The sequence below is a fragment of the Vicugna pacos genome, chromosome 5, assembly GCF_048564905.1.
Source record: "Vicugna pacos chromosome 5, VicPac4, whole genome shotgun sequence".
NCBI lineage: Eukaryota > Metazoa > Chordata > Mammalia > Artiodactyla > Camelidae > Vicugna > Vicugna pacos.
This window is the reverse complement of record NC_132991.1, coordinates 85,903,554-85,924,296: the sequence shown is the minus strand read 5'-3', so window position 1 is coordinate 85,924,296 and position 20,743 is coordinate 85,903,554.

The following is a 20,743-nucleotide window of genomic DNA, read 5'->3' as shown; positions in this document are numbered from 1 at the left end:
CACATATTCATTGCAGATCTTTTGGAAGAGATAGGAAATTAAAAAAAAAAAAAGAAAAACATTACTCAAAATGCCATTTCCCTGAGATAATGACTATTAATTTTTTGGAATATGGGTTTCTAAGTACCCATATATACATAAATATTTAGATAAATACATCCACTTTTGAAACCATAGATTCATACTGAGCACATTATTTTATAATTTTTCTTTTAATAAACATAATTAGCAACTTTTTCCATATCACGTGCATTTTTCTACAGCAGGGATCAAAGAACTCCTTCTGTCAAGGGCCAGATGGTAAATATTTCATGATTTGCAGGCAATAATGTCTTTGTCCCAACTACTTAACTCTGAGGACGCAGCCACACACAATGCTTAAATGACTGGGTGTGACTGTGTTCTAATAAAACTTTATTTACAAAAAACAGGCAGTGGGTCAGATTTAGCCTGTGGATCACAGTTTGCCGATCCTTGTTCTATAAAATCATTTAAAAAAGTGAGACCAATAGTAGTTTCTCCAGGGCTATATTACTACTTACCTTTAAGTCTTTCTTTAATTTGTGTCTATTTAGTAACAATATTGTGATGAAAATCCTCATGACTAAAACTCAGTACAGATGTGCTAGATTTTCTTCAGGTTAGTTCCATAGAAGAACTTAGTGCAATGGAGCATCTTTTCATTAAGTGTTTGCTATGTATTGCTAAATTATTGTCCACAAAGTTGTCATTTCCATTCTTACCAGTGCTGTACGGGAGGGCCTCTTTATCCATACCCTTGCTGACAAAGCATATGATGGTTTTTAAAAAATCTATACCAAATTGGTAGAAGAAAAAAGTATCCACATTTTTGAATTTTCTTTTTGATTACTATTGAGATTAATTACACATATATTTTTACAGGCTTAATGTTTAATCATAAATCAGGCCAATTTAATTTTATAAATGAAGGAAGTATGCAAATTTAGTTTTAGCACATTAAATGACATATCCATAGTTAGATCAACACGTAAAGTGTTAGATTAGCACATTGGTGCTATTGAAGCAGTCCCTGCAAATCCCTGTTCATCTACTGCATCGATACAATCAACTGGGAGGCGAAATGAAGTCAGATTAGCCCGGGGGGCATACCCAGCCAGTGTCTGACCACGCTGGAGAGATCAGGCCCTGAGCTCTAGATGCCCGAGGATGAGGCCAAGAACAGAGCTGCAGACTCAGGTTGGGGGGCGTTGGGGCCAGCCAAGCTGCTGCAAGGCCCCGCCGGGCACAGAGCGCACCGTACGGATTCAAGGACTCCATCCCTTCCTTTCTGTCGTAGGGTGTTGTGCCTCTACTTCATGTCGCCAGAAGCCACCTTGGGGAGGAGGATCTGGGAAACCAAGCATTTATCTCAAGGGACTGTTTGGACTGTTCCTTCAAGCCAGGTTAATCAACTGGATTGTGGTGTAAGTTTTTCCCTGCTACCCATCAAATAGGGTGTCATGAATGATCCGATTATAAGATCAGATTGTACTACTCAGTAATGGAGAAATAAAGTACGTTTTCTGCCTGTTGCAGTGTAACCACATGGCGTCCTCCTGCATACAGAGGTTTCATTATGCAAAAACCGGTTCACGTGCATGCGCTATTTTTAGCAGTCTCCAGGAAGAGGTGAGCCTTCTCCTCGCCTGATGGTTCCTATACTCTATCCTATATCACAACCTCTACATGCCCACCCTCCACTCCTGGAATCTTCCAGAAGGCTCCTTGCTTATTGGTAGTGTACTCCTGAAATAAGTAGGTGACAGGGACATATGTTTAGGCTGCCATCTCCTCCAACTTGTACCATTGCCCAGCTTTGTAAAGGTTGTTAACGAAGCTCCAAGGATGAGACTCAGTAACACACTGTGGGTTCCCAGACCTAACTCATGACTGGCCACCATCAGTCTGGGGAGCTGATTCTTTGTCGATTTATTTCTTCATTCAGTAAATATTCCCTGACAGGGTTAAGCAGTGGCATTCCAACTGGGAAAGAAAACTTATTATACATTTCCCCCCCCATGGAGCTTATCGTCTGAGAGGTAAAGAAACAGCAAGAAAGGTAGAGCTGGATGGTGAGCTAAACCAGTTGTTTTCACACTAAACCTGCTTTAGAAGATGAACAGGGGACAATAGAGCCTGGCAAAATATGGAAAATAAAATGAGGTATTCGAGTTGACTCTCTAGGAGGCTGGGACTTTCTGAAAGTCTTTAGCGACCAGATAGCATGAGGATCATAGAAAGGAGACTGAGCAACAATGATTTTGTCCAATTACCTTTGCATCTGACTTAATACAAGAGTTTCTTATTTAAAGAACTACTTTACACAATAATAGTAAACTGAAGAAAGAGTGGCATGGAATCACAGGAAATTTTTGCTTCATTTGAAAAAAAAAGATTTTTCCCTGATATTGGTTTGTGATGTCATCTCTGAATACCAAGGAAAAAACCATGTTTACACACATCAGGGAAGTGAAGTCCAAGTATATTCAATATTTATGCAGAAAAAGAGCACAGCATGTGGAACCCAAACTTGCCTTCGTCCTATTTCCCGGGCGTTTGCTGCTTTGCCGTACTTGGCCACCCGGTCTCGTCGACTCTGAGGCCCACCCAGGGATCATGGTGTCAGCAAGGAAGGAGCAGTTGCGGTCAGGCATAAACATGAAAATCTGTGTTAAATGTGTTGACTCACAGCTAACGAGATTCCAGGCTTTTTTCTGTAATACGTGATGGAATTTGTAACAATACGCTTGAACAAATCTCTGCTACTGGAACTACGGGGCTTTCATTATAATTAAAAATAAAATTAAATAGGAAGATACTTTACATGGAGAAATGTGGTGATGGTGCAGATTATGTTCTCCAGAAGAAATGAGGGAGCTGCGCTTTCTGGTCACCTGAATTCAGTGCTCCGGCTTAGCCTACAGAGCTAGGAAAACTGTTAGTGTCCACAGTTACTTCCCTGCTCGGGCTGAAGTCTGATGCATCCTCTTCATCAGGGCCTTCAGAGCTCTGAGTGCAGGAGCAGTTGCACATTGTCTACAGAGATAAATATCTTGTATGTGACTAACAAATGCTTCATTCAAATACATCATTCCCCCAGCTTTTTATTTTTTTAAAAATAGAGCCTACTAATAATACACTTGCTAATGGCAAGTCTACGCAGACATAATATTTACACATGTTATCATTTATTTAGCTCTTTATTGACCACATCCTTCGTTTGTCTGGGAAATCTGCATGTATGTTTCTGGTCCAGTGTGTTTATTGGTAACAGTCTCCTTGACTCTCAAAAATGTGCTGTTTGGCTGGACAACTACATGTAGAAGAATGAAATTCGAACATTTTCTCACACCAGGCACAAAATAAATTCAAAATGGATTGAAGACCTAAATGTAAGACCGGAAACCATAAAAACCTAGAGGAAAACAGGCAGAACACTCTAACATAAATCACAGAAATAATTTTGGATCAGAGACAAAAGCAAAAGTAAACAAATGGGAACTAATTAAACTTCAAAGTTTTGCACAGCAAAGGAAACCATCAACAAAATGAAAAAAAAAAAACTACTGAATGGGAGAAACTATTTGCAAATGATATGACTGATAAGGGGTTAATATCCAAAATATATAAACAGCTCATACAACTCAACATCAAAAAACCCCCCACACAACTCAGTTGTGAAGCAGAAAATTTGAATAGATGTTTTCCCAAAGAAGATCTACAAACGGCCAACAGGCACATGAAAAGATGCTCAATGCTGCTAATCAGCAGAGAATGCACATCAGAATCCCTGCAGGGTACCACCTCACACCTGTCAGAATGGCTACCATCAAATAGTCTACAAATAAATACTGGAGAGGGTGTGGAGGAAAGGGAACCCTCTGTACTGTTGATGGGAACGCAAATTGGTGCAGCCACTGTGGAAAACAACATGGCGAGTCCTCAAAGAACTAAACGTAGAACTTTCATATGAACCAGCAATTTCTCACCTGGACAGATCACTCATTATTGGCTAATTTGAAGCTGAAGACCAGGAATTAGGGCACAGAAGAGAAGAGGCGGTTTTAATCAAGCTGTTAGTTATCTAGGTTTTCCTGGGTTTTCTGGAAAAGGAGCTTCCTGGCTGTGGGTGGCCTGGTTCCTTATCTGGTTGTATTGCTAGTAACTGTGTCATACAGCTGGCAGAGTCTTTACTTAAAATGAGTGTCTTTGAGATGTGTGCTTTGGCACCCAAAACATATAATGTCCGGGACTTACACTATAAGAATTACACTATAAGAATCTTTGCAGCTGTAATTAGGGACCTCAAGATAAGATCATCCTGAGTCAAATGGCTGGGCCCTAAGTCCAATGAGAAGTGTCCTTATAGGAAAGGTGAGAGTAGACACAGAAGATGAGGCCATATGAAGATGGAGGCAAAGCTTGCAGTGTTGCAGCCACCAATCAAGGGAAATCTGGAGCCACCAGAAGCTGGGGAAGAGAGAAAGGACTGTTCCTGTAGCTTTTAGATGGAATATGGCATTGTGACACCTTGATTTTGGACTTCTGGCCTCGGATTATGCGAGAGTAAATGTCTGTTGTTTTAAGCCACATGGTAATTTGTTAAGGCAGCGCTAAGAAACTAATAGTGTATTTACAGATTTTTTTTTAAAACAGCACAATTTGTATATGAATGCTATTAACTGTTTTCCTATCATGCATATGACAAACATTTTCCCCTTAATTTTTTACTTGAAAATCTTGTTTATAGTTGTATTTCTTTATAGATACTTTAATTTTTTCCCCATAGTCATTTTTAATTTTAAGTTAATAAGCTTTTATTTTCAGAGTAGTTTTAGATTCATAGCAAAATTGAGTGTAAAGTACAGACAGTTCCTATAGACCACCCCGTCCCCAAGCAAGCCTGACCTCCCCCACTGTCAACATCCCACACTTCAGCAGTACGTATGGAGGAACCTACACGGACAAGTCATTATCACCTAGAGTCCATGGTTTACTCTTGGTGTTGTCCATTCAGTGGGTTTTGACAGATGTATCATGATGTGTGTCCACATGTGTCCACCATGGTAGCATTATACAGAGTCTTTTCACTGCCCTAAAGAATTCTCTGTCCTCCCCCCATTCATCACTCCCTCCTGCTAGAAAACTTTAATTTACTCAAACCTCTCAATCTTTTTTGTTAGTGTTTCTACTTTTGGAGATAGTGCAAGAATGGTTACAATTGTTCCTTTAATGAACAGTTTCACCCGTAACATTTAAACCTGTGATTATCTAGAATTGATTTTAAGACATAAGATGCCCTCGAGAGGGGAGGAGAATGTGCGAAACAAATCTGGCACATTTTGTTGGATTTTGTGGTATTTGTCATGTGAGATAAAGGTAGTTCTCTCTTCATAAGGTGATATCTACGTCAAGTGACACTAACTCTGTGAATGTCGCCATTGCTTCTTGAACTTCGACGTGTGTGGCCAAGTGAACAGTAACGAGGGGCTGAGCACGAGGAGGCCAGGAGCCCACTGGAAACAGGGCTCATCGCTGAGAGCGGGATAGACTGACCCTATCATTCATCTGGTTTGTGAAGAGAGAATGTTCGGTGTTGTTGGAGAAAGTGGATTCCCTGAGCCTAGGCTGTGCTCTGGCCGCACACAACCTATGCTCTCTCTGTTCTTGGCAGCATGGGACCTGGAGTGAAGGTCGGCTTGGGTTTTATGTCACTCTCATTTTTTGGTAGATTTATATTCATTGTCCACCAAAAAGGTCATCTATGTGTTTTTTTTTTTTTGCTTGTCATTTGGAAGAATCTATTTAAGGAACTTAAAAAAAACTGTAGTACAGTTGATTTACAACATTATATTAGTTTCAGGTGTACACCATAGTGATGCAATGTTTTTATAGATTATGCTCCATTTAAAGTTATTATAAGCTATTAGCTACATTCCCAGCGCTGTATATCATTGTAGCTTATTTATTTTATACAGGGTAATTTGTATGTCTTACTCCCCTACCTCAGTCTTGCCCTCCCCCTTTAATTTTTTATAAAAGTTACTTAATTTTATAAAAATAATTTTTATAATATTTTCATTAACTGGAAATTGCCTTGTTATTACTCTTGGCTTTCTAAAGTATTCTGTCTGAATAATTCTGCTTATGCTTCCAGGTGAATTTTGAACGATGTCATTAATTTCCCATTCTCCACCCTCATCCTCTCATCCAAAAATTCCTAATTTTTATTTGGAGTATCTTATATTTATAGTTTAATTGCAAGAGAATTGACATCCTTAGAATGTAGGATCTTCCCATACAAGAAGACCCATTCTTGATACAAGTCCTCATACATAAAATTATTTGGGGTCTATGAGCAAGGTTCTAAAGTGTTTTTTTTTAATATGAATCTTTAACACTTATATTTAAATTTATTTTAAGATATTTTAAGTGTTTGTATTTAGAAGATCTTTTATCTATTATATCTTAAAAATGGTAATTAATAATGCATTAAATAGTGTTAATTTTGCTTTATTTATTTTGTGTTGATCCTGTCGCAAAGAATGATAATTTTGTTTTTCCCTTTTAACTGCTATGTACCTTAGTTGATTACAAGGCTACTTGTCTTGGCTGGTCCTTCCATAAATTGCTCTGTAATGGCACAAATACATCCAGCATTTCAGTGTCAGATACGCCCTCAGACCCAACTCTTATAACCAGCGCCTACTCCTCCTCCAGGTTTCAGAGGTCATTCTGTTGCAGTTGTTTCATATTTTTCTTCTCCCTTTGTCTTTTATCGCATACTTTTATAATACAAGGCCATTTGTAGTAGGAAGTGGGTTATTTGTCCTTGCTCTCACCGTCTCTCTTGCTGTGTAACGACCTAATACCTTTCAGACAGTTGTGGGGCGGGTGGGGAGCAGGCAGGCTGTTTTGAGTGGGATCTCATTTCTAAAAGGTTTTCACTCAGAGTTTTTGTGTATCTCTACTCTATTGTGGTCGTATCTTCTCTACTTCATTATTTTTGATAATAATATTAAATATATTACAAAAAAAACTACTGTTACCAGCACTGCTGCAAAGTCTTGTGCTTCGCTGCCTCATGCATAGCGTGCTCTGCCTGCTGTCAGCACGGACTGTGCCTGGAAGTAAATGTTGGCCTCTTAGAGCAATTCCCAGGGGTTCTAGTGCCATCTGCCTATTCTGTGCTAAGCAGGGGCTCTGCAGAGCTGAGTCTGGGCAGCAGCGAGGTGAGAGGTGCAAAGCCTCTTTGTCAAGCAGTCTTTCTTCATTTACTAAGCCATGCATTTAAGCCTCGATGTGTGTTTCACAATCCAAATCCAGCTCCTCTCTAATTAATGCCAGTTCCTCCTAGGTTCTGTCTTTGCGTTGACCATCAATCACAGTGTTTTTGTGAGTTGTCAGTGTGCCCTTTTTTTGCAAGTGTCCATTTGTATTTAATGAGAAGTTGGGGGAGGCTATGCTGGGAACTGCTTGCTATTCATCCTTTTGAACTTGTCTAATGTATGTTTACTCCAAAAGATACCTGTTTATATTTAACTTACCCTGGTCGAATTTCATAGGTTAAGTTTGGTCAAAACATGTTGGTTGTGTTTCAAAATCTTGTACTCTGATCTCTGAAAAGTTTGGAGAGTCATGCTGAGTCATTTACAAGAGACCTTCTGGAGTTGGTTAATTACAAATAATTTAAATAAAATCTCTCATAGGAATAAAAGATGGATACAAAGGATAAAGCAACAATGGCTGAAGAAAAAGGAGCTAATTCAAAAGGGCTTCCCAGTTACTGGGCAAGTTTTTTTCTTTGTAATGCTTATCACTGTTGTGATTAAATTATTGTGTAATTAGTTGTTGAATGTTTTCCTGTTCCTTTTAATGCAAATTTAATGAGGATTGTTGCTTTCACTGCTGTATAGCTAGCACCTAGCATATGGCTTTGCACATAGTAAGTGCTCAAAAATATGTATCAAAGGAATGAATAGGTTGCCACCGTGCCAATCCACTCCCATGCCACACCCAAGAAGGCATTCTTGCCTCAGAAGAAACAGTAGTGTTTAGCAGAAACTACTCTGGTTGATAAATTATAACCAGATGAATGAGTCATGGCTGACAATTCTGTAATACTGCAAATAAATGCATTTTGGTGCTGGAACCCTAGAATGAAAAATGCTAACGCAGAAGTGACAAAGGAGAATGATCACAAATTAATTTTGTATTTCACTAAAAAAGTAAAACAAAAAAAACCACCCCCCAAAACAAAACAGCAATAAAAAAATGAGTCTACCCTCAAAAATGTTTGTAAAGTTAGTTTTAAAAAGTGAAAATAACATTAAATAATAGTATTAACCATCCATATATTTTGGCACATCTTTTGGATATACACACAGATTTTTGGACAGTGATTGTCAGAAACATAAAGTGATTGTATGATCTTTCCAAACATTCTCAAATTATGGTCTAATGTCTAAATCATAAGAAGTACCTCTAGTCACTAAAGTAGACATCTCCATTTGGCGTGATGTATGTTTAGTCTATTTCTTCTTGGCAAAAATATTTTAGCGTAAGTGTCAGAGCATAAAGCTGACAAAATGTTTTCTTTCCTACCCATTTGTGTGGTCTTGTTTAATAAAAATTATATCAAAAAAGTAGGGTCTGGTTCAGAGGAAAAAATATGTATCTACATAAGCAGTTCACTTGGTATTAAGAATAATCCACAAAAGGTAGGTGAGTAATAAGCGAGAAAAAGCAATAGAACATCTCTGGCTATCATCCCCTGCTTCAGCTATTTAATTATAATTTTGCCTCGTTTCATTAGGGAGAGTGAAACCTTTCAATGGAAAGGAATTAATTTTAACTTTTGTGAATAATATAATTTATAATGCCTTACCACTTTTACTCTCACCATTTAATAATACACAGGCACAGATTTGTTTCCACTTTTGTTCTTTCTTGAAAGTTTGGACAGGAAATTCTGCATCCAACATAACATTATTTTTGTAATACTAGTATATAGGTACAGGGGACGAAAAAATAATTTTAATTCAGAAAGCACGTATTGAAATTTTCTTGTGTTTATAATATGTTGCTGAGGCATTCTGAAGAACTTACAATGTGCATGACAAGATGCTTTCACATGCAATAGTTGTATATGTCCCAACGCAGCATGTGACCAGCTCCTCCAGTGGACTGTTGAGATTGCTATAGGAATGCAGAGGAGTAGCCCACTGGGCTAGAAGAGACTGAATACGTCTTATAGTTTAAACCTAATAAAGATCCTGAGAAAGTAGATTCAAATAAAATAAATGAATGGAGGACGTCACTTCCTCTCAGGGAAACAGTAGGAGGAAAGGTTGTAAGTTAAGAAGGGGCATAGGGTGGAAAGCTTGAGTGTGTTGTGCTTGGCCATGAAGGGTAGGACTAACTTCAGGAGGGTCCTGAGGGCCAGGCTCACGGGTTTAATTTTATTTTTTTAAAATTAGGAGGACCATTAGGAGGACATTTTTGAAAAGGGAAGAGAAATGTTGGCATTTATTCAAATTTGGAAACAACATATAGGATCAATAGAGATATGGAAGGTGTGGAGGCAGAGAGACTACAGATGGTGTTCAAGAAGTGACAAGGCTAGCACGTGGTCATGGCAGTGGATGGAGGTGGACTTTTTTATTATTATTATTATTTTCTTCAACCTTGTATTCTTAGCTGTCTTCAAGTTTCTTGCATGGAGCAACCAGGAGAATGAAAGAACTAGGGAGGCTGATGTAGAAGGCTTCTTTTTTTATGGATACCGAATTTGGTTTAGTCATGTTGATTTGGGGCTGATGCAGACAGCTGGAGATTCAGGTTAGAAATCCCCAACCAGGCAGAGTGGAGACACTGATCTGAACCATCGGCATAGAGAAATGACTAAAATAATGAGAAACTATAATGATAACATCTGATGCTTTTGATAAAAGGTTAACGACAACTTTGGAGACTGTTCCCCGGTTAGTGGCTGGGGGGAGGAGGAAGAAGCAGCAATGAGTAGTGAGACACAGGGGAAAAAGTGTTCAGTCAAGTATAGTCTTGGGGAAAATGGGTGTTCACTGCCTCATTGTGCTTAAAGGTCAAGTCTCAGAATTTGAAAAAAATCTTTAATATGCTAAGAAGAGTGGAATTTAGCTTTTTCTTGGGGGCGGGGAGGTGGGCCATATGTAGATGGAAGAGTATGAACAGAAATACTGGATTTCAGGGCACTGGGGAGTGAACTGAGGTTATAGAAATGAGTCCATGGTTGAATGGATGGAAATATGGCTGTAATTAGGGAAAACAGGAGTCAGGAAAGACATTTTCAAGATGGGTCGATGTGTGAGACATACAAGATGGAGAGATTTCATCAGGGGAAACTGAACTTTAGAAGATGGCTGGGGAGTGATTGAGTATTGTGAGCTGTGTAAAGGCAGAAATTAAGGAGACAGGTGGAGAGTTTTTTGTGTTAGAAAGGGATGCCATTAAAAAAATTTTGGGGGGGAGGAAATTAGGTTTGTTTGTTTGTTTGTTTAGTGTTTAGTGGAGGGCCTGGGAATTGAACCCAGGACTTTGTGCATGCTAAGCATGTGCTCTACCACTGAGCTATCCCCTGTCCCCACCATTTTTAAAAACAAGATGTTGGGAACAGAGTAGGTGAGGGAGTTAAGGGCTGATGGTTTTTTTTTTTTTTTCCTTTGTAGGAAAATAAGGGCAAGAATTTGCTGGAAAGAATAGAATGCATGAGTGAGAGGAATAGAAATATTTATAGAGTCTCATACATCAGACCTACACTTAATTTATGTATTACCAAATATGTTTTGAAAACAAAGTGACAAGTGCCTTCAGTTTCATACAGATAAAATTACTGAATCTGTTCTTCATGTAAGGAATGGTTTATGTTTAAGTTTTTCCTTGGCCATGAAATGAAAATATTAAGTGTTTTCATTGGTGGACACTGTAATATGCCCCTAGATCCTCCGTCTGGATTGAAGGATCTCTTCCCCTGGCTGCTGGGAGTGCTCCTAGGCAACATTCTAGCTGTCATCCCACACTGGAAATTGCCTTGGCTGAAGAAATATGCCTCACCCAAGGTCCTATCCCCTTCTAGATGGCCCGTATTTAGTGGCTGATAAATGCTCGATGTACAGACCTGACCCCTGGCCCGGCTTCCCAGCAGGGAGCTAATCTAATCTGAAGGTCTGTCTATGCTCTAGAGCTTCCGACAGGGTTCCCTGAGTTCTTCATTGGGATGTGTCATACCTCCTGCTTCTTCCTCTTCTTTTAACAGGTGCTCAGGAACACTCTCTAAACATCCTTTCTGCTGATCCGTGTTTCAAAGTTCCCTTCTCAGTGAAACAAATGTGCAACAGAAAGCCTCAGTCCCTCAGCTGCTCTAAATGATGCTGGAAGACAGCCATCGGAATGTGTCTCTTTCATGATTTGCCTCATGCAGATTTTCTCTACTGAGTCACACTTTCGTTCGGAAACAATCCACATGCCATGACTCATCAAGGTGGTGACATAAAAGGCTGACAGCCCTCTCACTCCATCTCGGAGCAATTCCGACAGACCAGCACACGGTCACAGCTCCTCGTGGCACTGGCCCAGGCCTCAGTTGAGGCTGCATTGCTGCTTACCTTCTCCTGCCCACTTCTCTTCCCTTCCGTTCCGTCCACAGATGCGAGTCCTGGGGCGTTCTTTAATCAATCTTCTGCAAGCTAAGCTCCTTCTGGGAGTCTGCTTCTGGTGAAACCTAACCTGGGACTTCTTGATTACTCAGGTTTGATTTTTTAACACGCATCTTCACTTGAACAAAGTATTCCCATAAATTTCCATTGTTGTATTTGATTTTCCTGGAAATAAACTGTTGATACATTTTATTTCTTTTCATGAAGACATTTTCCTCCAGTGCTCATGGTTTAAAGTTTGTAAAGGTCCATTGAATAACATCACTTGATTTAGAGTGTTTGTCTGTAATGTTTTGCTTCATTAATTTCAATTCTCAAACACTATTATTTTAAACTTTATTTGAGCTTCTTTTTTTTAAATTAAATTTCTAATTGCCTGATACTTTTACAGAATATTAGTGCCTATTTAGCCATGATATATCGAAGATGATTTCTGTTATTCCTTTACTGAATATTGAACAAGTGTTTCTATAACACTGACAACTTTAGCTGAGTGTGGCAGAAATCTCTGGTTTTTATCTCATTCCATTTCCCTTTATAATTTAGTTGTAATTTCCTTTTCCTTTCCTTTCCTCTCCTTTCCTCTCCTTTCTCTTCCTACCATTTTAAGAGAGTATAAGGCTATCTTGTTAAATACTACATTTCCCATCCTCCCCTGTAGCTAGATATGGCCACATGACTAAATTCTGGGGATTTGCAATGGGAACAAAAGTGATGTACGTAACTTCTAGAGCAGAACTGCCTGCCAATGGATGTGAACATGATGGCAGGAGCCAGAGAAGAGACTTTGGACCACGGGGAAGGTGGCAGAACAACAAGGTGAATGAAGCCTGACTTTCAACACAGGGCACCATATCAGCCCAAGACTTTTACATGAGAAAGAAACATGTATCTTATTTAAGCCATCATTATTTTGGGTCTTTCTATTACAGCAGCCAAATCAATTCTTTAACTCATCTTCTAAGAATATGCATCCCTTAGGCTACTTCCTAAGGTTATAATCATGTAATCAGTTGGTAGTTTCTTGCCAATAGGTTGGGAAATGCATGAACTCTTCTAAAACTATGCTTATTAACCTGGGCTATTTGTGGCCCTGTGGGTAAGCAGTGGCATGCCAGAGTTCAACAATCCTTAGGATCAATATGACATACCGTCTCCAAATATTGACTTTATTCAAAGTTTAATAATAAAATAAATTTCCAAAATGTCTCAACAATAATTAAACCTCTTTACTATATATATATATATATATATTTACTATATATATATATATATATATTTACTATATATATATATATATATATATATATATATTAAAGAATAATGCAAAACTACAATGATCTTATAGGACAAACAAAACTTAAAAGATATTTGATGCTTGAGATGGGTTACTTTCTGATGTGTCCCCCAGGCTACCCGTGGGCTTATGTTCCCAGTCCCTGTGTTTTTATGGTGCCTGTGGAGAAATTTTTGAAAGGCATTTTTCTATGGCTATATTCTGTCTCAGTGTCAGGAGCGCTCAGGCTGAATCAAAACAACTTTTCCTTTTTTACATCAGCATCTTATTTTGTTCCAAGTAGGTCATGATATAATTTTTTTTTAATTGATGCTTTGACGTCTTAGAAATATTTCATTTTAGAAGTTGTAGAACTAACTTTTGTGATTTTTCATGACTTTGTTCTTCAAGTTTTTTTTTTTTTTTTTTTTTTAGATATCCTTGTTACCATTTTCAACAGAGGTCTTATTTATTCCAGCTCAGTAGTTATACATGGCTGAGTCTGGCTCAGACCATGGAGGCCAATTTATTGTTTTTGGCTGTCCTTTTCCAACTTTGTTATTCAAACCCTTGGGTGGCTGCGTGCTCGTTTCTGAGTGCCTGATAGAGTTTGAGCGATTCTAAGCACGTAAAACAGAATGTTAGAATGCTACTTGGGTTCCATTCAGTGATATAAACTTTGGTATAAAGTTTAAAATTGCAAATATAAATGGATTTTCTTCTTAACTGCTATCAGACTTTAGCTTCATTTCAACCTCTAGAATATTCAACCTAAGAGCTAATTGTGGGGACAAAGATCAGATAGAGAGTCGAACGTTTTGAGTTTTGAAGAGGGACCTTTGAGGGTGGCTTTGGAATGTAGAATGGAGCTAATAGAGATACACAGTGAGTGGCATTTCTGAAAACCAGGCAGAGTGCCTTTGCTCTGTGTATATTCATGAAGGGGAGGCAGAAAAGGTTGGAGAATACTGTAAATCCATCCTAATTATCAACAAGGGGTCCCTCCTCCTTAGCCCAGGGGTTACTGAAATTCAAATATTGGATAACAGGAATCAATCATCCTGTATTTGTGGTTTCAGATCAACCTCAGTGTGCTAACCTTAGGCTGAACAGCACGAGGAGTATAAAGAATAAGGGACACACAAATAAGTGGGAAAGATGGTACCTGAAACAAAGAACAGTGCAAAGCCATCTGTGATTAGCTCCCCAAATGCTGTGGGAGCTGCACCGGGAGCATGCTGGCCCATAGCTCACAGCACGTGGCAAAGTCAGCAGCGACTGAAGAGAAGCCTAAAAAAAAAACGGAGGACAGTGTAATCTTGTTTATCTATTCTACAACTTTGAAATCACTGTATAGCACAGGGAAATATACACAAAATGTTATGATAACTCACAGAAAAAAAATGTGACAATGAGTGTGTATATGTCCATGAATGACTGAAAAATTGTGCTGAACACTGGAATTTGACACAACATTATAAAATGATTATAAATCAATAAAAAATGTTTAAAAAAATGGAGGAGTTGTAAAGAGAACCTTTACACAACCACAGTTATGTCTAAGCCACTCAGTGACAAAAGTTATCACTTGGCAAGGAGCATGAAGTGAAGGCATGAGCGTAGGTGGGGGATCTGATCCGTGCACCTGCCTCGCGTGGAGAAGCTCGAGCAAGTTGTCGGTCTGCTCTGGGTCTTGTTCTTGTCACTCTAAGATGTTTCTTGATGATTCAGCTCCGGGCACTTGGTCTGCAACTGTAGGAACCAATTTTGCTTATCTAAGAAAGGTGATTTACTGGAAAGATGTGGGGTTGTTTACAGAACCTAGGAGAATGCTGAAGGAACTAGGTTCACCTTGGGAGTCTAGAAGTGAAAAAAGGAAGAATGTTACCCTTGGGAAGAATCCAGCTTATATGTCCTTTTCTCTAGGGTCAACTTTCAGACAGGCAGAATCCCATCCGCCTAGTTTGAGTCACGTGGAGGAGACTGGGGATGGACAGGGTGCTTTGCTTGACAGACTCTCTAACCTGTATCCAGGGAAGAAAGTAGAAAAGGAGAAATGCATACTATCTTAGCCACCTTCGAGTTAATACACAGCAGTATTCTGGCTGTGAAGGTTGGTAGTTACATGATCTTGGGCAAGTTAATTAACATTTGCACCTCAGTTTCCTCATCTGCAACGACAGTGTCTAATTCAAAGTGTAGTTGAGAGGATACATGGATAGAATTATATTAAATCTTCTGGTGGATGGGACATAGTAAACACTCACTGAATATTCTTTTCTTTCTTTTAATCTTTGGAGGAAGGACCGATGTATGATTTAGGATGTGTTACGAATGTCTGCAGGTATTTCTTCTATGTGTTAATGTGTCTATATTGTCTTTTTCTGAGTGTGCTATTACCAATGAATGTTTACCAGCACTTCTTTGGGTGCACAGTGCTGAGATATGAAGATGTACATATAATACGGTGTTTTGAGAAATTGTAAAATGCTAAATAAACATAAATTAATAAGCACATTAAATAGATAACACATATGATAACGTTTCCCAGAGCTAAAGAAGAACTTGCAAGCAAAGTGTAACCACTGAAGTTTAGAGTGGTTACCTGGTTTTTTTTTAAAGAAAACTTTTAAAAAATTTACTTTATCATATGTTCAGAAAAGTCCACAGATCATAAGCAGATGGCTCAATGAATTTTCAAAGTGAACACACCTATGTAACTACTACCTGGGTCAAGAAATAAAACGTTTCTAGTGGCCAAGAAGTGTCCCCTTGGGCTCTGCTTGTTCAGTAAACATCTTTCCTGAAAGGTAAAAAGCACCCTGACTCCTCCCACCACGAGTTAGTTTTGTCTGTTTCTGAGTTTCGTCTAAGTGGTGTAACACAGCAATAAATTTCTTTATATATGGTTTCTTTTGCTCAATATTATATTCATAAGAATCAGGCATATTGTTGTGAGTAGCAGTAGTTTATTTCCACTGCTGTGTAGCATCCCATAGTATGAATATATTAACATTTACCGACTCTACTGTTGGTGGACGTTAGTGTTGTTTCTGATTTGGGCTGTTATGGATGGAGATGCTATGAGCATTCTTGTACCAGTCTTGTGATGCACCTACACACGTACTTCTTAGAAGTGAATTCCTAGAGGTTGAATTGGTGGATATTTTTTAGGACATGATATCTCCAAGTTTAGTAGATATTATTTTCCAAGCCAGCTGTACCCATTTATATTCCCACCACCAGCATTTCAGTATTCTAGTTGCCACACATTTTAATAATGTGTCACGTTCATCTTTCTTCATTTTACCCTTTGTGGTGGGTGTGTCGTAGTTTCTGACTGCAATTTCAGTTTGTATATCCAGCATGAGTAATGGTCCTTAGAATCTTGTCCTCTTTGCTAACTGAGCATTTGGATATCCTCTTGTGTGAAGTGCTCATTCAAGCCTTTTGCCCATTTTTTTGGGGGGTTGTTCTATTTTTCTCATTAATTTGCAGACATTAAAAAATATTTTGGAGACAAACTGTTATAAAAACCTTTTCCCTTACTGTGGGGTTGCCTTTGTAATTTCTTAATTAATTGATGAATTGAGGTTAATTCAATTTTAATAAATTAAGAAATTAATTCTTAACTTTAATATAGTATAATGTATCAATCTTATCTTGTACGGTTAGTTTTTTTTCTTTTTGTATCATGTGTAAGATATTGATCAAGGAGTTGACAGGGCTGATTCTTTCTAAGGTCTGTGAGGACAATGAGGACAATATGGTCCAAGTCTCTTTCCTGGTGATCATCTTTCTGGGAGACACAATTCAACAGAGTGTGGGGTTCTCTCCGAGCAGACTGTTATCTAGAAGGGCCTATTATTTCAACTGGGAATATGGGGAAATGAGACATTTTATTATTTCATATAATGTTTGTTATCAAATTTCATCATACAATTTGTTGTCGTATTTCATTGTCACGTGTGACTCTATGGACATGCTGAAGTTGAACATCAGGATAGAGCAATACGTTGTGAATGTCTGTTCGCTTTTCACTGAGTAATAATTTCTAAACTTGAGCCTTTTCATATCCCTTCCAGAATTTCCTGTAACTATTTGTATGCTAGATTTCTGTCCAAAGATAATTATGACTTCTATTATTTATTATGATTTTTAGGGGGGTTCTCATCTACAGCTGGTTACTAGCTCCATCCACCTCCCCTTCCTTGTCACTCTGTACTTCTCAACAGCGGACAATTGGCTTCCTGATCCTATATGCTTGGACCATTGGAACTAAGGACATTCTCTACACCAGTGGTTCCTGCCTCCTCCACACTCCTATAATTTCTGCCAAGCTACTGGATTATGGAATTAATCTTGCCCACAGTACGGGGAATTTGAAAGGGCTCAGGCCAGCAGCTCACTGTGGCCAGTTCCATTACAATCCTGTCCCGTGGCTCTTAACACTCCTTTGTGAGCACACACCTTCCTTCCTGCACCTACGGTGCCCAGACCTTTCAGTCCTGTGCTTCTAACCCTGAGTCCCATTCACTCCCACATTATCGAGAGCCCTCTGAGGGACTCCGCCAGACGAGAGGGCTTAGAAAAAGCAGATGTTTGCCTGTTGGGGCTGGACTGCTAAGATGTTCCTGCATGAATACTCACCTCTCAAATACCTTTGGACATTTCCTTTATAGCTTTATAGCTGAGCCTTGTTCTCAGAATATACCTCTATGTTTTATTGCTGCCTCTAGTCCTGTCCAACCCAGAAATACTTCTCTCACTACTCTTCATTTTCTTTTTTTCCCTCTAATTTCATCACTCAAGCTCTGGGCCCAGCAGCAATGAGCATGCTCTGAAGCCCTGCCCTTGCTGCCTTTAAGCTACTCCCTCACCTGGAGTCCAGACCCCTAGACTGAAGTCTTCTGCCAGAGCCTCGGGGTTCAAGACTGGGACCTACCTACCTCCTCCCAAATGTGGATTTAGATGCCTTTGAAAGTCACCTCTTCCAGGTGGATGGACACACTCCAGGATGCATGGAAAGGTAGCCCCCCAGTCAGGTGCTCTCCCTGGCATCTTTGCGCGATGTACAAACTGCAGAGTGGGACGGCCCTGTGCCTGGGACTTGTTCTTTTTTCTCTTGCATGAATCCTGTCTTCCTTATTTGTCTTAAAAAAAAAAAAACCTTTGTAAAGGTTTATCTCCTGCATATCCAGATCCAAGCCTCTTATGTCTGATCTACTCTGCCACTAACTTAATCACATTGGTGGATTCAGCAACAATCACAGAGCAAATGAAGTAGCCACTTAGTCATGTTGGGAGACCAGTTGGAGTTGCCAGAATCATCAGTGGGGAATTTTATGCCTCAGACGAAAAGTGCAAAGATAGATGGATCTATTGAAAGATTGGGTCCAGTTCACATTTACTATTTCAATACCCACAAGTGATTGAAGTTTCATAAAACCATAAAGGAGATGTTGACATTACTCATAACATTACATATGTACACCTGGAATCTAGATCTTCTAATTGATTCAAGAGAAAACATTAAGGCAGCCTATCCATTATAGCAAGATCTTGGTTTATTAAATATCCGTGGTACATTGGAGTGAACTTATCACTTTTCATGAAGGAGTGTTTCAATACAGCAATAAGAAAATGGATGCATATTAAAAAATTGGGTGCCAATAGCTGGTTCTGAAACTCATTAAAACAAATGAAAGACTTGGAATGTTTTCTTGATTTTTTTTTTTTGGCAGAAATTACACATCTACATTGCAAGTTTAATGATTCTACCCTTGTGATTAAAACTTGAGTAATAATTTCTTTCCCTTTGAAGAACGTGATAAATGCATGTAGCACCCATGATATTCAATACTTCTCTGTCATATGGTAGAATACCTGGGTGCTTAAGAGTATTAACTCCTTGGCGTAATAACCCTTGAGAATAATTTTCATCTTATGGCTCCCATTGTGTCAATGGGGAAATAAAAATAAAAGGATTGTGTCAGGTCAGTGGCAGGATCCCAATACAAATTCAATCTGCACGTAATCCAAGCCCAGGGTTGGGGCCCCCTGTGGGGAACTGGGAGGACCTTACTGGATTAGTGGCCATATGGACTCATGATATCAGAATCGTAACACCTTCCCTCCCTCCCCTGCTTCCTATCCTATGGACTTTCTATGGGTGTTATTCATTTATACGAATTTTTATGCAATTCCAATTACACAAAATTCTGCATGGAATTAAAAACACCTTGTTATAGCCTATAATGAAAATGAATATGAAAAGAAAAAAAATATATATATACACACGTATAACTGAATCACTATACTGTACACCAGAAACTAATACAAAATTGTAAACTGACTGTACTTTAATAAAAAAAAAATGAAATAAAAAAACCCCCACAAATCTTGTTCCCATTGGGCAGTGTTGTGTGTACTATTGGTGAACCACTCGGCTGGTCCTTGCTTTCCCAAACATACCAGTTGATTAATTCATTAATGTGTGTTCTCCATTCCAACACCCCTCCACCCTCAACAAAAAAACAAAAGCAAAGATAAGCCATAGGTCCCTAAATCATATTTAGGTAAAATCAAATTGAAACCCCTGACAGGAGAACCTAACCTTCGCTGATCAGTGGGTCTCACGCCCCACTCCCGTGGTCCATGGTCAGTCCAGGAGCCAGCCTAGTTGGCTCTGGGCAACTGAGCATTAAAAGATGACCCTGGTTGTCTGTTTCCCAAAGCTGGAGGGTTTATTCTTGGTTTTGCTCAGTTACCTGGCCAATCAAATACGATTCTATTTAGAATAGCATTTTTGGTTTTTTTTCAACCTTGGCCTCTGAAGTCTTCCAGAATATTGGAAATCTGTTAAAGCAGAAACATATGTCACACAGAGAGAGGGACAGTCAAAGAAATCGGGATGGCAGAGTCAAAGATGCAAATCAAAGCCCAGGAAAAATCAATTAGACAGGCACCAAAGGTCTGTTTAGGTGATTAACTGAGATGGAAGCGCATCTTGAGATGAATAAATTACAGGAATGTGTGAAAAAAGAAACGGAGGCACAAGAAGCTTGTGAAAGGGAGGGGAAGTGAAGAGATGTGAGAGAAGAGAGTTAATCCAGGTGATGTGCACACAGCCTCAGGATTTGCTTATTCGATTGATTAAATATGCAGAACTGTCACCAGGGCCTCTGGGTAATTGCACAAAACATGAATACAAATGGTGAACTCCCACAGCTAGAAGAGCAACAAGAGGAAGGTGGTTGCGTTCCTCATGAGCTAGTGCGCACGTGTTTTCTGGACCCCACTGTTCCTCTTGGTACCCAGTGCAGTCCATCCCTAAGCTTAATCATGCTGAACTGAGCCTTTTGGTCTCCCTCCTGCCCGGAGGAAGAGACCTGGGTTAAGCGGCCTTGCAATAATCTCTGTCATTGTATACGCTCCCCTTAGTGCTTTCGGGTACATCACGGAATCCTTGAAACAAGGTGAGAGTGCCAAGCATCATTACAGCTTTCTGGGGCTGAAAGCAGAAAGCAGAGAAACTTAGGTAGCCAAGTTCACATAGAGCCAGATGCTGCCCCAGGGCGGCCATGTGAAGTTGCACAGGTTGTGCGGTGCACAAGATTGCTGGTTAAGAGGACGAATAGGGACTGAAATGCAAAGCCTCTTCTCTTCATCACACTGTGCAGCTTGGCACGGGGCTTGTCCACCTGGAGGTAGGGGCTTTGTTCCCTGGTTTGCAAAGGGAAGGTTCAAAGAG